Genomic DNA, 15,603 nt, shown 5'->3' with positions numbered 1-15,603 from the left:
CTGTACCTTATGATATGTAAGCTTTTTAAAATTCAGTCTTTTAATTAACATGCTAAATTACTGTCCTTATGTTTAATTCTCTGGGCCATACTTTCTGATGATGCACATAAAGTGTTGGGGAATCAAGCTATGTAATTCTTTGAGTGACCTAAACAACCCTTACGCCATTGGCCCACTCATGTGATATACTGTTGGACTGCATTGATTCAGACTACAGGGAGGGGAATAGCATTTTTGACCCTTCATTAAAACATTTCCCTGAAATAGGCTGTGCAATATGGACTTGAATGGGCCTTGGCCCAGAAATCTGTTTGGCAATCTGAGGATAAGGGGGACAGGATGTGAGTGCTGTAGGAAACAGCAGCAAGTAACAAAAAAAGCCAACAGGATCCTAGCAGCAGCCATCAGAGATCTGAGATCACAATTTGAATTTGTAATCAATCCAACAATAGTTTCAGACCTGTTTGAAAGTATACCTGCTCATATTCATAAATGGCAATTGGTAATGTGATAACATACCAGAGGTGATAATTTGTGAATATGGTCTTCTGGTGCATATGCATCTTTCTGTGAAAATCTAAGGGACCTTCTCAGACGATCTGTGTGTAATAAAGTCGGTCACCTAATGTTTAGTAAAGAAATGCTGGATTTATAGTCTATGCATTGGTGGTAGTGGCGTCATTGTTCACAGGTGGAAGCCAAGCCAACTGCATTCATTTTGTTCAAATCCAGAGGTCTCTCATTCATGACTGACAAGCAGCTTTGTCTTCATGGTCAGCTTTGTGCATATGAAGCTTAGTGGAGAATGGGCCAATTAACATCAGTTGTGGTTGCAACTGCATGATGGGAATATCCAGGGGTCATTTCATAGAAAAAGAGCTGCAGGCGCTCATTAGCATAACTTATTAGCATATGCCACACCCCCTGACATTACCGGAAGTGTGCACCAGCCCCTCTGACAGGCAGAAGCACCTGGGATCCATTCTTTCCCCCCTCTCCCTTCCCTTCACCTCCAAGTCGGGCGAAGGAAAAAGGGAGGGGGAGGATCTCAGGTGCTTCTGCCTGACAGAGGTGCTGGCGTGCCCACAGCCAGCCTAGGTGAATTATAGACTCATAGACTCATAGAGTGGAAAGGGACCTCCAGGGTCATCTAGTCCAACCCCCTGCACAATGCAGGAAATTCACCAATACCCCCCACACACCCCAGTGACCCCTGTTCCACGCCCAGAATATAATTTACAAAACCTCCAGGATCACTGGGGGCCAAACTGGCCTGGAGAAAAATTGCTTCCTGGCCCCAAAGTGGCGATCAGCATTTCCCTGGGCGTGTAAGAAAGGGCCACAAGAACTAGGCACTGATGCAACCCTTCCTGCTCTACCTCTCGTGATTTGCCTAAGTTCACACAATCAGCATTATGATCCTTTTAAAGTTGAAAGCATGATATAAATGCAAAGGACTATTTGTAAGATTATCTGTAAGATACAAGACCAGGACACATCTCACTTCTGGCAATCACTTGGAGAGACCCTATCACTCAGCTTCCATTGCCCCCCACACACCCCACACTGGAATATCAGGCCATAGCACATTGCAATAAAGCCCCTACAACTGTATACAGAAATACTGAGCTTCCCTACCATTTGCCACAACTAGCCCACCACACAACCAGGATCAAGACTCCTAAGTGGACCAACAGACAGGCATACACTCGTTTGAGAAACTGAGTATTACATTACAACACCTCTGGAACATTACAGATCAGTAGAGGCAGCACTGCACAGTGGTCAGAGTTGCAGATTGATGTGGGGAGACCCAGGTTTGTATTCTCACTCTGCTGGCTGAGTGACCCCGGGCCAAATCTCCCCTTCTCTACCTAACCTACCCCACAGGGTTGTTGTGAGGATGAAATGGAGACTCATGGGCAGGGTCCCCAGCTTCCCTGGCAGGAACACTATGTTAAGAAATCTCTCACAATTATGCAGCCATAGCAGGCAGGAGGAAAGGAGGCGAATACCTCCAGCGCCAAAGACTTGTAGAGGAAGAGTCAAACTTTGGGGACTCACCCGTGCACCAGAGAGCCAAGGCAGCAGGAGGCAAGAAGCCTGGGCGAGCTGGGCTCCTCCATGCCTGGCAGAAGATGAGGCGAGAGGTGGGCAAGCAGAAGAGGCACTCAGCCAGCCGCACAAGCTGCGTGCAAAGAAACTCCCGCCACTCCCGCGAAAACATAGGGTATATTCTGGGGGTTGGAGTTGAGGGGGTTTGAAGGGGACTTCACAAGACATCCCAAAACAGCTGAGCGGTGAGGAGCAGGCTTTTTTTGTGGGGAAAAGAAAGCAGGGATTTAAAGAGACTTGGAGTCCTTTTAAACCTCTGCTTTCTGCTCTATCCACGAACCACCACAAACTGCTTTAAAAGTTCATGGAAGTTCGTGACAGCAGACCCATCATGAACTTTGGTTTGCAAACCACAAACAGGGCAAAATTCGTGACAAACTTTGCTTCATGGTTCGGTCCCCATCCCTTATTGTGAAAGCAAGACCCCGGCTTTTGACTAACCACAGTTTGCAACCCTGAAGTTCATTGGAATGGAAGTAGTCTAGAACATTTCCCCTCTTGCTGGTTTGAGAATGGGTTCTGCATTAGTGGGCTGAGAATTTAGTAAACCCTTTGAAACTTTTTGTTTATGTGCTAATACTTCAGTTTTCCCTTTCCTATGGAGGCTTGAACAACATTGCGTTAATGTTGCATACAACGGCTATATAAGTGAAAATGTTTCTGTTCAGGCTGACTGTATTTCAATTATACCCCCTCCCAAGATTTCCAATTAAATGTCCCTGTGGCGGACATGGGGACAAAATATGCAGACTCAATTTTTTAAAAAAATTACAAAGATTATATTTTTGCATGCCTTTAAGGGTATTGCTGTGCTCTTGACTGACGTAACAGAATATATGAAGGCACCTTGCCCATGTTTATCTATGCCAGGTTGGAGAGGTTGCATCTGAGTTTTTGCCTCTCGATTTTTGCCTCCTTGAGTTTTTACCTCCTTCCCGCTCCCAGTCTACGGAATTGGGTTCATTTTCTGAATGATCACATCTGTTTATGTTCCACAGACACCTGCATATCTTGAGATGACAGCAGCTCCTTGAATGCTGTAATCAGTTATTTCTCAACAGAGGAATTGCCAATTTGGTAAATAAAGCTCATTATACAAAGAACATGGAAAATGTATTACACTTGCCTAAGGGGAAAATTGTCCAAGGCAGCCAGATAAAACAGCCTTGGCATCCTAATCCTTTACCATTTAGAGTTGCTGTGATACAAACTGTAGGTTTGGCATGGAAAGGTTGGGATGTGCTGCTGTCCAAGCAAATAAGCAGCAACTGCAAAGGGATCCCCAAGTACCCTTGGACCATGACTCTCTTAAGGAGAAGACAAAGCCCCAGGAGAAGATGGAAGCGTCTTTTTTTACTCTTCCTGTTAAGAGTACAACAGGAGTCACTGTGGGTTCCTACTATTCCCCTCCTGTCCCCTATATTTGCACTGGGGGGGGAAAGGGTTAAGAAGGAAAATACTAAGCACAATCTTCCACTTCAAGGATCATGAAAATTATATGGGAACAGGAGGAGGGCAACCTTTCACTATTGCTATGGCAAGAGTAAGCACTGTCCAGCAGTTGGGCAGGCTGCAGTCCTGGACACGTCACCCCGAGAAAAGAGATGACCTTTTTGTCCCCTCCTTATCCCAACACCTCTTTCATTCATTCTGGCCTTGCAAAAGTGTGGGGTGTGTGTAAGGCTTTCATCCCTTTCAACCTATTAGCTGATAGGAAAGCCACCAATCACTCAAAAAGGACACTGCTTCAGCCGAGGGGAGTGAAATTAATAAGAGCTTGCCTAGCCACGTCTGTGCGGGTGACAAGGGTGTGCTGCAGAAGTGTAGAATGTGTTGGATCCCGCCTCATGAAGCCGTTTGACGCCAGGGAACTCTGAATCACTCGCAGACAAGCAAAGGAGGGAAAGGAAGCAGCACCAGGAGACTGTTAGAGCAAGGGAAGGGCACAAAAGGCAGAGAGAGAGAGAGAGAGAGAGCGAGAGAGAGAGAGAGAGAGAGCGAGCGAGCACAGAGCAGGCAGAGCCTTTTGCCATTTGACTCAGCAACACTGGCTTTCTCTGCCAGCTAGAACTCTTGTGCCTTTCCAACTAAGCCAGAGCTACCCATCCGTCTCTTGGCATGAATCAAATGAGATTTCTAATTTAGAAACAGTGTCTGGAATGGTTTCTATTATCAACACTGACTGGAAGTCTTGATGATAGGGGCAGGGACAAGGAGGGAGAGGAGGAGGCGTCCGTGTTGAACTGTTGGATCAGAAAACATCTGACAGCATGTCCATCAAGCACTCTTTATTTTTCTTAGGGGGAGTGTTAAAGAGGAGGGAGAAGGAATGCTTCAGTTGGTCTCAACTCACTCAACAAATGAAAACACATGTGGAGAGCAGTATTGACCGTAACAAGTGGGGCTCTGGCATTTCCCCATGTTCCTCAGATGCCTTGCATTAAGAAACAAGGACGAAGGCAACATCTTGTGAAACACAGACTAGATAACAGTGAAAACAACAGTTAACAAGCTTTTTTTCCCTAATGGGGGCCTCCGTCTTGCATGCTGAAGGAGAATGTAATCTGTCCATGAGGATTCTTCTCTCAGTGAAATTTCTGTGAAAGAAGGATGAGGATCTTGATGCCCATTTTGCAGAACATTTCTTCCCCAACCTTGGGGCTCTTCCTCGAGTCCAAATCCATCAATTCAGACTGATACATGCAGGCATCTGTATATCGGAGACACGATGCTTTTCTGGACCCCACTGCACAGAAGGCACCCACTTGTACCAGCATGCATCCAAAAAGATGCTGAGTTTCTAAGAGCTTTGGTGGTCCCCTGCATTCTGTACTTCTGCTGGCAGCCGGGCTTTAATCAAAATGGACCAACAGTTCCTGAGAAAGAGAAATAAAGAGATGGGTTACTGTTTAGTCAGATACTGGGAAGACCACATAATGTGGAATGCAACGAGGTGCCTTGCACTAGGTCGTGGAGGAGCACACACCCTTTAAGTCCTGAAGTTCATCATAACCTGCTTTCTGCAAGTCCCAGTTAAGATTTAAAGACAAAATTTGACATGCTGAAAACATAAAGCCCAGTATTTCTTTTGTTTACTGAGTAACAGCAAAGAATGCATGTCCCTGCCCCGAGCTTACAATCTAAAATTCTACACAGGAGGATGCAACAGAGGAAGGGGAGGAAGGTGGAGACAAAGTTAACCAGTGGAAGAATATGCATTCATTGAAATTACACATAGTTAGACTGTGCTGTTACGGAGGCTGTGCTGTTATGGAGCTGCTCTCACCCATGTGGGGCATTATTTAGATTACATGACATGGAAACAAAGAGGCTCTTTAGCTGTTTTAAAGTAGGGTCTTAACCACTAAACCATGAAGCTGTGTGAAGAATGATCAGTCTCTTCAATTATCATTCTGTATAGATAGCAGTCTCCTGACTGAAGAGAAGTCAGAAACTCATTTATTCCAGGTCCTGGTGAGAACCTTGTATCCCAGCCAATGATCACTCAATGCTGTCTTCCAAGAACTTTATTTAAAATCACTCTAGTTATCCTTGGACAGAGTAAGTAAACAAGAATCACTATTATACAGAAAGTGCTAGAATATGTTAATGAGGTTATAAATAAAAAAGCATATGCCATCCCTCCTCCGACCTAGCTTGCATTTAAAATACAATTTCTAAAATTCTTACCAAAGCTTTTCAGAAAAGTCTCGCCAAAGATAAGGTATTATCACTGCAAACTTTTACGGCGTGGCTATCTTATACAGACATAATTATGTGAGCCTCACGTGACTTTATTAAAGCATCTAATTCTTTTTCTCTAGAGGTATGATGTTAGACATCTCTGAGCTTTCCAAAGAATAATGGTTACAAATTCTGTTCCGTTTGTTCTAGGATTTATTCTGGGCATAAAGCCATTGATTCATATGTTGTTCTTCTCAAGGCTGAAAACTGTAAGTTAGCTAGAACAGTGGGGAAAATGCACGTTTACAGATTTACGCAAAAACCTAAAACCAGATTCTCAGGCCTGCTGTGTCCTAAATGATGGTTTAAAGTTAAAATCTGCAATAGTGCCAAAGACTTCACCTAAAAAGCAAGTTTCAATATGGGATCTGAAGGAAAAGATGTAGCATCATGTGGGATTTTTGGAAAGGAATTTTATGTACATATTTATGGGAAAATGGGTGAGTTGTTTAACGAAGCAGGAGATGTTTCAGTGACCATGTGATGGATCTGGCAGTACTTGGTGGTCTAAATTCAGGTGGGGCTGGGGGTAACATACAAAATATAGTGTCATGTCCTCTGAACAACATGGAGTGAAGAGCTTCAGGTAGGGTAGGTAGATACGTCTCCATGTTATTGTCACAGAAAAACTTTTGATGCAGCAGGTTAGGCTGAGATAGAGAGGAAAAATGGCTGGCCCATGGTCACCCAGGGAGTTTCATGGCAAATGGGGATTTAAACCTGGGTCTCGCAGGTCTTATCCAACACGGTAACCTCTATACCACGATGCCTTTTATCACCACACTTGTCAACATCAGGTTATGACATTAAAAGAATTAGGGAAGGACATTTAAGGACTTGTCTACAGTTAGCATCTGGTCTGAGTTTTGCAGAAGAAACCACTACTACATACTCAGGTTGTAGGGACATTTTATACAGATGGTCAAAGCCAAAGAACATCAAATGCAAGTGTTTTATCACATTTATAAGCAAAGCCCTGTAAGATATCCAAAAGTTTATTATTATTATTATTTTTAAATCCCCAGAGGGATATTTTTATTTTTTCAATACACTACAAACTACAAAGAAAGTATGAAGGAAGGGGACTACATCTAGGGACAAAGAAAAGGTAACCACACTATACTAAAACCCCAAGAGGAGGAGATATTACTAACACTTAGTGAAAGTGTTAGTAATATAAGTGTTAATTAAAACAATATACTTGTAGAGTTCTTGTTTGTCTCAGCTTCAATGTTAACATTTTTTTTAGTTGTTATGAGAGAGCTTTCTGATCATCTTCTTATTCTTCGCTTCAAAAGGCAATTCTCAGAGTCCTCCTGCCTTTACTTCGGTTTTCTGTCTCTAAAGTCATATACCACTCTGGCTGCCTCTGCTCCGGTTTCCACAGCAGAGTCCTCCTCTGTTCCCGAGGTGGCAGAGTCACTTGATTTCGTTTCTTCCTCTTTGGAATCTTCCTCCGTTCCCAGCTGGTGTCGCAAAAATTCATTGGCTTTAAAGGTGGAATCAATATTTTCTCTTTTATCGTTGATCTTGAAGATGACACCCTCCGTGATCGCCCACCTATACGAAATTCCATTAGTTTGAAGAAAAGAAATTAAGTCCTTATAGTTTTTCCTCTTTTGATGAATTTTGAATGGAATGTCTTTTAAAGTTTTAATGATTAACTTTCCCATTTTCAGTGGAGTTGCTGATGTCGCCTTTAAAATAGCATCTCTGGTCTGTCTTCTTGAGAATCTGACCACCACAATTTCTCCAGGCAGGCTATTTTTTTAATGTAATTGGAGTAAGCCCTATAAGCCGTCTCCATCTCTTTTACCAGTTAAGCCTATTGCTGGAGCGATGGTCTCACTAAATATCTTCATCAGATCCTCCTTCTCTGCCCCAGGAACTCCCTGGAATCTGAGAATCATGTTGGCTTTTTCCATCTGCAGCTGTAACAAACGGTTTTCTTGTAGATTTTGCTTTGTTTCCACTTCTCACATTCTTTTCTATATTTTCTTGCTCGTGGTGTCCAACTCCTTAAGTTTCCCAGCTACCTGCTCCACCTTCTTCTCCGTTTCTTTCAGTTGGAGCTGCTGAGATGCAAAGTTTTTATTCATTACAGTCAGTTGCTGATTAACACCATCGAGTTGCTCCATCACTGGCTTGAGCATATCCGCTAGCATTTTCATGATGTCTGCTCCCTCTTCCGGTTTTGGGCTCTGGCTTCCAGGCGGTTTCGTTTTCAGCTTTCTTTGCACTGCAGCCATTTTTTACGATTTGTTTACAGTTTCTGACGCTTCCCTCTGACTCTAAAGATCGCTCCCATGCTGTCAGCAATCAAGTAAGCCTCTCAAAACACACTCGCTGTTTTTCCTCCCCCTTCCCCCTTCGTCTTGCTTCTCAGTCTTTTTGCATAAGAGGCGTCCCTCTTTGTGATCCGCTTTCCCACGGAGGGGGGGGGATTTGCTTTTTACAATCGTCCGCTTATTTTGAACTCACTTTCATTGTCGGTCAATTTCTCTGACCTCGCTTGCTTCAACGCTGTTCCGCTCGATCTCCAGCGCTTGTCCCAGTCAAACCAGCTTGTGCCTGAAGGCGACGCAGCGGCCGGACCATCAGGGCGGAGGGGAGCCTCAAATTCTCTGACTTTACGCCATTGAAGAGGCTACCCCTCAAAAGCCCTCTGGCCTGGAGCCTATCCCAACGGCTCCGTGGGGGTGCTACTTGAGGTAGCACCCCTCCAGCCTGCTGGTGTGCGGATCGTTCCCCCGCAGTCCTGGGAGAATGTCCGCCATCGCTGCTCCATAAACCGGAAAAAACGATATCCAAAAGTTTATTCATCTTTTAAAAATTGGGCTCTGGTGATGGCAGTAGTTTTCTTTTGGAAGAAAAGAGGTTGGTTTTAAATTTGTGATAACAATCTGGGTTCTTCATCTGTTTTTAGATGTTACATGAAGGAGTATCAACTGGCACATCTCAACAAATGAAATTCTTCTGACTGAAAACTATCTGCCCAGATCTGGTGATATGCTGAAGTTTATATGTCAGCTGAGTAAAAAGACTTCATCACAGAACCGTCAGATAAGAAATACCAGTCCCAAAAGATTACTGAAAATAGGGTTATCCTTGGGCTTCCCAATTTGCAGTTCATATCCCAAAAGGTTTCTGCGAATCAAAGCTGCATTTGATGGCACTAATCAATCAACTGAAGCTGCTCCCACTGGAGGCCTGACAAAATTACTTCTAAGAACAACATCCTGTGGATGGAAGGACTAATTGCTATTTTTCCCTTCTTCAAAAGAGACATCTGGCTCACCAAGGACTGGCACTGCTTGGAGGCTGAAAACACTTACTACTAGGCTCATTAGACACTGTGAAGTCCATCACACCCCAAACTATAGAGCTCCTTGGTACATGGATTTGACCCAATGTCCAAATTTGTACTGCACCAATCCTGAGAAGATCACATCAAAGATTTGCTTTTACTAATTCCAACAGCAGAAAAGACCTCATTCCTCAGTTGTAAATGAAAACTTACCCATGCCTAAATGAGGCTGTAGGAGAGCACAATATCACAAACAGGGCAATGACTGGAAAGCACTGGAAATCACCAGCCATTTGTGCAGCAGGTTCATTTGACTATTGGTGGGCTGCAATTCCCCCTTTGCCATTTCCTCTGTGCACAAGAGATTCAAGTGGACATCTTGTCAAACTGGTCACTGCTCCAATTTAAACCATTGTCACTTGCTACTATCATGTATGTCAAGCAGCAGGATACTTCATACAAACCCTCCAAACCAATAACAAACTACTGCTGACAGAACAGTATTATATATAAAAAGGCCCTGAGGCTGCATCTATTAAACATGCAGATGCATATAAGATTGCAAGGCCACCTGCCACACCAGGCACTGCAAATGCTTCCCAATCCTCTAATTTTTTCTCAGCGACTTGTGGAATGTGTTCATGCAATAAAGTTCAGGGTGGATTATTTTTTTTTAAAGAGGAACTGGTTTGCTCCCTGATACAAGTGGTAATATATTCTGTCAAAAGTGTCCGGGGCAGGAACTTTTGGTTCAAGGGGAGTGCATTGCAAAAAAAAGTTACAAAATACTTGAAAGAGCCTAAAACTCACCCAAGCCTTAGTAGGTTGCCACCAGGTCTTTCTAGTTTCTACTGCAGAGATTCTCTGGTTTGACTTTAGTCCTTTGGAAACAATGGGGCATTGGGGCTCCTTCTTTGGGAGGCAGTGTGTTTCTTAACATTCAGTCTGGTGAAGCTTGTGATCACTATATTGTGATGCTTTGGCTAGTGCTGGTTAGTTTAGTACAAAGGCAGGCCCCTAGCTCTCAAAAATGCCTTGTAGATGTTGTAGGAGGTGAACTTGCGCGTCATCTGCTAGAGGAACTGCAGAAAATAAATCAGAAACTTGATAACATGGAGGGGGCTTTCAGTATTCAGCAGAAAAAAATGACGGAGACTGCTGACAAGGTAGATGAAATCGCAAAGAAGTGTCTGGCGTCAACAGAAGAAATTCAGAGTGTAAAGAAGAAAGTTGTTAAAGTGGAAAAACAACAGATGAAGCAGGAAAATAAATTATTAATGCTTCAAATGGAAAAATCAAATTTGATTCTACGATTTCAAGGACTGAAAGAAGAGGTACAGGAAGACCTCAGAGATATTTTGGCAACAGCATTGGCACCACGGATCGGCAGCGAAGCGGGAAAAATAAAAGAAGAAATGGATCTGGCTTATAGAGCCTATTCCAACTATACAAAGAAGAATAAGCTGCCGGCAGAAGTGGTAGTGAAATTTACCAAGGAAAATCTCCGGGATAAAATTTTAAAATCAGTTTCAGCAACACCCTTGAAAATTGCAGAACAACCAATTCGAGTCATGAAAGACATTCCATTTGAAATTAGAATGAAAAGAAAAGAATATAAAGGATTGACTTTGTTCTTACAAAAACGCCAAATTAGTTACAGGTGGTTAATGCCAGAAGGACTGGTCTGTAAATTTAAAGATAAAAGAGAAAGGATTGATTCTATCTTGAAGGCACAAGAATTTTTGAGAAAGCACGCCAATACAGAAGAAGAGGCAGAACTCGCAGAGTGGATTTCGGGAAGAAGCGAAGATGACAGCAGCTCGGAAGGAGAGGTGAAAGAAGAAGAAGTAAAAGGAGCAGCCGGAGGTCCAAAGTACAACTTAAGAGAGAAAAAAGGGAAAACATCTTAAATTTTGAGGACTTATCTGGACAGTGCCATAGAAGGATTATTAACCCCAAAAGGACTTTACTAACATACTAATTGCCCGATTTGAAAGGAGAACGAAGAAAGAGATGATTACCCAACTACAGAAGAAGACGCTCACCGTGATTTGAACTTTGCCTTTAATACTAACAGATTAATATACCTGTATTAACATCACTCACACTTTTCTTTGTCCCTCTATATACCCTTCCCTTTTTTTCTGATTTCTAAAGCGAAACTTCTCTCCTTTTTAGGAGAAGGAAATAAAAAATTTAAATAAAAAAAATGCCTTGCAGATGTTGGGATGGTCAGCTTTTGGCCTCCAAAATGGAGAACAGAAGCCCCCCTAAGTGCCTGCTCAGAACACAAGTGGTATGGTGGGATTTTTTTTTCTTTTGCTGTGAAGTCACAGCTGACTTATGGTGACCCTGTAGGGTTTTCAATGCAAGAGATGTTTGGAGGTGGTCTGCCATTGCCTGCCTCCACGTCGCCACTGTTTAGCTTCTTAGATCTGACAAGATCTGGCTATCCTAGGGCTATCCAGGTCAAGACGAGGGTGAGAGTAATGTGACTGGCCCAAGGTCACCCAGTAAGCTACCATGGCACAGGTGGGGATTCGAACCTGGATTTCCAGTGGGAGGGGAAATCCAGGAAGATTAGGAATCCTTGCGTGATCCTTGTGCCACTGTCAGTTCACATCCTAAATGTGAAATGTAAAGTTAGGCTTTCTTGCTCCAATGTGCTTCACTCCACACTTACTGTCACTGAAACTTCATTTGCTATACAGTTGTCCACTCATCAGGTTTGTGACTTCTTCACAAAGCGCACTGGATTTCATAATCCTGAATAATTTGGCATCATCTGCAACCTTGGCCACTTCACTACTTGTCCCTGATTCCAGATCACACACAATCACATCTAAAAACATCCATCTTAATACAGATTTAAGAGATTTGCTTTTCCACTGTGAGAACATACGTTTACTCCTACCCTCTGCTCCCCACTCAACCAGTTACAGTCTATTAGAAGAATCACCTTATTTTCTATGACTACTGAATGGTATCCAAAAACAAAAGTTCAGGCCATGATCCAAAGGCCCTTCGTTTGCCTCCTGTGTGGACTGTATGGCAGACTTAACAGGTGCTGGGTGCAGCTGGAATCAGGTTTTGGAGAGAAGGTGAGCAAGGGGCAGCCTCCAGTTGCAAATGAATGTCCTCATTTACTTTATGCACCTACCTAAACTCTACCCTACTACTGCTCAAGACTTCAGCTTCCCATGTTTGCTTTACGTCTGGGGAAAGCTGCAGGCAACTGAGTATAATGTATAGTTTTGGCTTAAGAATCGTGGCAGAGAGGACAGTGGAGGGAAGCTTGCTTGGATCAGTGAACTGAACACAACACATAATGCACAAAGGCCTTTGTTTTGCCTTGTCAAGCATGGACTACTCTGGATGCCTGCTTCTTGTTTTGCCTGCGGTCACGGCGATTTGGAGGCCTGGAGGCATTCTTTGGTGAAAAATCTTCCTGTTAATGTACCTTATATTTGTTGCTTTTAACCAAGAATACTTTCTTCTCTCTCTCTCTCTCTCTCTCTCTATCTCCCCCATGACAAGAACGTATTATTATATTTCTGACCGACTTTCATTCTGAGGGCAATCTTTCAAGGCAAGGCTACCTCCAGTCCCTCCATCCATAACCTGAACCATTCATTGGCGAAAGGCAGCTGGATGCCGGGCAGCTTACATTGCTTCTTTGTGTTCCGAATGCGCCAAGAGATTGCTGGTGTGCCTTAATCACAACTGCCCACTTGAAATGGATGGACTGGGATGGACTTTGACAGAGAGGGAGTCTCTTTGCTTAGTCCATATATTTACTCAAGGGACTAAAAAAAAAAACCCACACCACCACAGAACGCATAAACTACAGCTCCGATCACCTACACTCTACAGAGTAATTTACAACATCTCCTAATCTTTAGCAGTTCTAATTCTCACCTGTTTACTCATGCATTATAACACATTGATTTCCATAGGACAATTGCTCTGATCGCAGTTATTACCCAGATAGAGCCGAAATCATTAGCCCATTCATAGGAAGTGTTTTTCTCTGATTGTGAAGCTCTGAAATTCCCAGAAAACTGTTAAAGAAAGACATCTAAGCTCATATATAGCCCAGTCCTCTCTGAAAGCAGACTCCTGCAATGACTCATCGCAAGGAACTAAACCTCTATTGTGGCCAGAAGCTGGAAAGCACAGGGGATGAAAAGAATGAACATAATTTTGCAATGGGTCACTACCCAGGAGGATGACGGCCAATTAACAGTGGCATCAACACCAAGGGTGATTTTGCTAAGTTAATGTTAATTGCATTTAATCTTGTTTGCCACCATTAAGAAAGTCCCACCAGGCTAGAATGATGTTATTCGTATTTGCCATGTCTTGCCAATGGATGTAGAAGGAGAAAAGCGGGGAAGAATGTTCTTCTTGATAAAGTATCTCCCTTTTGCTCCTGCTTAAAAAAAAGTTGATACAGGGGTACACTAACATTTATATAGCGCTTTCAATATACAAAGCACCTTATTCTTGCAAGCAACCCTGCAAGGGGAGTCATGAATGTTCTAATTATACAGTGACAAAGGCTGAGTGTAGAAGTGACCCAGCCAATTGGAGAGTCCAAAGCTGAGCTGGAACTGGCACTACCATCACCTCCTCTCTTCTGCTGGATCACACTGGATCACTTACTATGAAAAGTTTACAGTATATTAACTTTACTTGTAGCCCAATTCAATATAGGCTTGTTACGGGTAAATCACACAGCAGTCAACCCCCACACTGCAGTCCCAAGGCAAATTGGTCCATTGCAGGCTTCAAAATGATGTACCCCACGGCTGCTATTGGCGTGCAGCTGGAAAAACAAGACTCGTTTAAAAAAGTATCATGTCGTTTGGGCCTAGGTAAGGTTGGAGACACACAGTTATAGAATCATAGAATCACAGAGCTGGAAGGGGCCATACAGGCCATCTAGTACAAACCTGCTGCTCAATGCGGGATCATTCTAGAGTATCCCTGACAAGTGTTTGTCCAGAAGCTGCTTAAAGACTGCCAGTGAGGGGGAGCTCATCCGTCGCTCTCCTCTGTACCCGCTCCATTCCGTCCACATCCTTTTTGAAGCAAGGCCTCCAGAACAGCACACAATACTCCAGATGCAGCCTGACCAATGCAATGCACAGCATCTTGTGATTTGGATATTATGCCTCTTGTTGATACAGCCCAAGATTGCATTAGCCTTTTTTGTCGCTGCATCACACTGACTGCTCATATTTAAATTTCGGTCCACCTTTACCCCAAGATCTTGTTCACACACTGCTACTCAGAAGTGTATCCCCCCATCCAGTATGCGTGTTCCGCATTTTTGTTACCCAGATGTAGAACTTGGCACTTGTCCTTGTTAAATTGCATCTTGTTGACATCCGCCCACTTTTCCAGGGTGTTAAGATCTTGTTGAATTCTATCTCTGGTGTGTTTGCTGCTGCTCCCAGTTTAGTGTCATCTGCAAATGTAATGAATAGCCCCTCCACACCCTCATCCAGATAATTTATAAAAACATTTAAAAGTACCAGGTCCAGAACCGAGCCCTGTGGCACCCCCACTAGACTCCTCCCTCCATTCAGATGAAATGCCACTGACAACTACTCTCTGCGTGTGGTTCTCCAACTAGTTCCCTAACCAGATAACTATCCTACAGCCCAGTTCACAGTCCTTTAGTATACCCATCAGAACATGATGGGGAACCCTGTCAAAAGCTTTACCGAAATCCAGTTGTTTTCAGTGTAGTTGAAAGTAGTTTGAGGACACTATTGTTTCACACGGAGTACACACACATCTGTTTTGTGTCACTACAGCTTCTCTGCAAACAGGTTATTGGAACGATGCAAAGCACTAAAGTACCTTTACTGGAGTACAAAATGAGTTATACACAGACTACAAGCAGCTATCCATCTATCAAACTACCTTAAATTTTCTCCGAAAATTAAACATATGCTTTCAGCCTGTATGTCTGCTAGCCTTGAACCAGTGGAGCCAAAAATCCTGTCCCTCTTTGCCCGCTCATACACAAAAGAGGAGTTACAGCAGAAAAAGGATGAGATGAGGGATCTCTCTCATGGCAGAACAAATCCTAAAACCGTACTAGCATCTGTGGATTTCAAACTTTTTGAAGTAAGGCCTATTTTAAAACTCGCCATACTTTTCAGGACCCGCTTGCAAAGCACAGCTCCACACTGTTCTCCCACCCCCAACATAAAATGCAGGTATTTCACCTCAATTAAAAATGAACAAGTTTACAATTAATTTTTAATGTTTAATATTTCTAAATATATCACACACCTGAGCAACAGGCTATATTTCATGACCATTCTGAACATTACGCAGAGGCAAATCACAAGTTATTTATTCAGAAATTTTGTATGCTGCCTCCCTGAATGTCCTTGAGACAGCTCACAAGTGAAACAATA

General features: G+C 43.2%; 1 long non-coding RNA gene across 1 annotated transcript in view; it reads right to left on the bottom strand.

The window, feature by feature from the left end:
• Positions 1-4,405: 4,405 nt before the first annotated feature.
• LOC107122950 overlaps positions 4,406-15,603 on the bottom strand; it is a 205,997-nt gene continuing 194,799 nt past the window's right edge. Inside the window, exon 4 of the long non-coding RNA XR_001482939.1 lies at positions 4,406-4,991. This is a non-coding gene — a long non-coding RNA (uncharacterized LOC107122950). The remainder of the gene's footprint in view (positions 4,992-15,603) is intronic.

Source organism: Gekko japonicus, unplaced genomic scaffold (assembly GCF_001447785.1).
Source record: "Gekko japonicus isolate JY-2015 unplaced genomic scaffold, Gekko_japonicus_V1.1 scaffold69, whole genome shotgun sequence".
Lineage (NCBI taxonomy): Eukaryota > Metazoa > Chordata > Lepidosauria > Squamata > Gekkonidae > Gekko > Gekko japonicus.
Note: the sequence above shows the minus strand (reverse complement) of the source record. Positions and strands in the feature narration are given on the sequence as shown.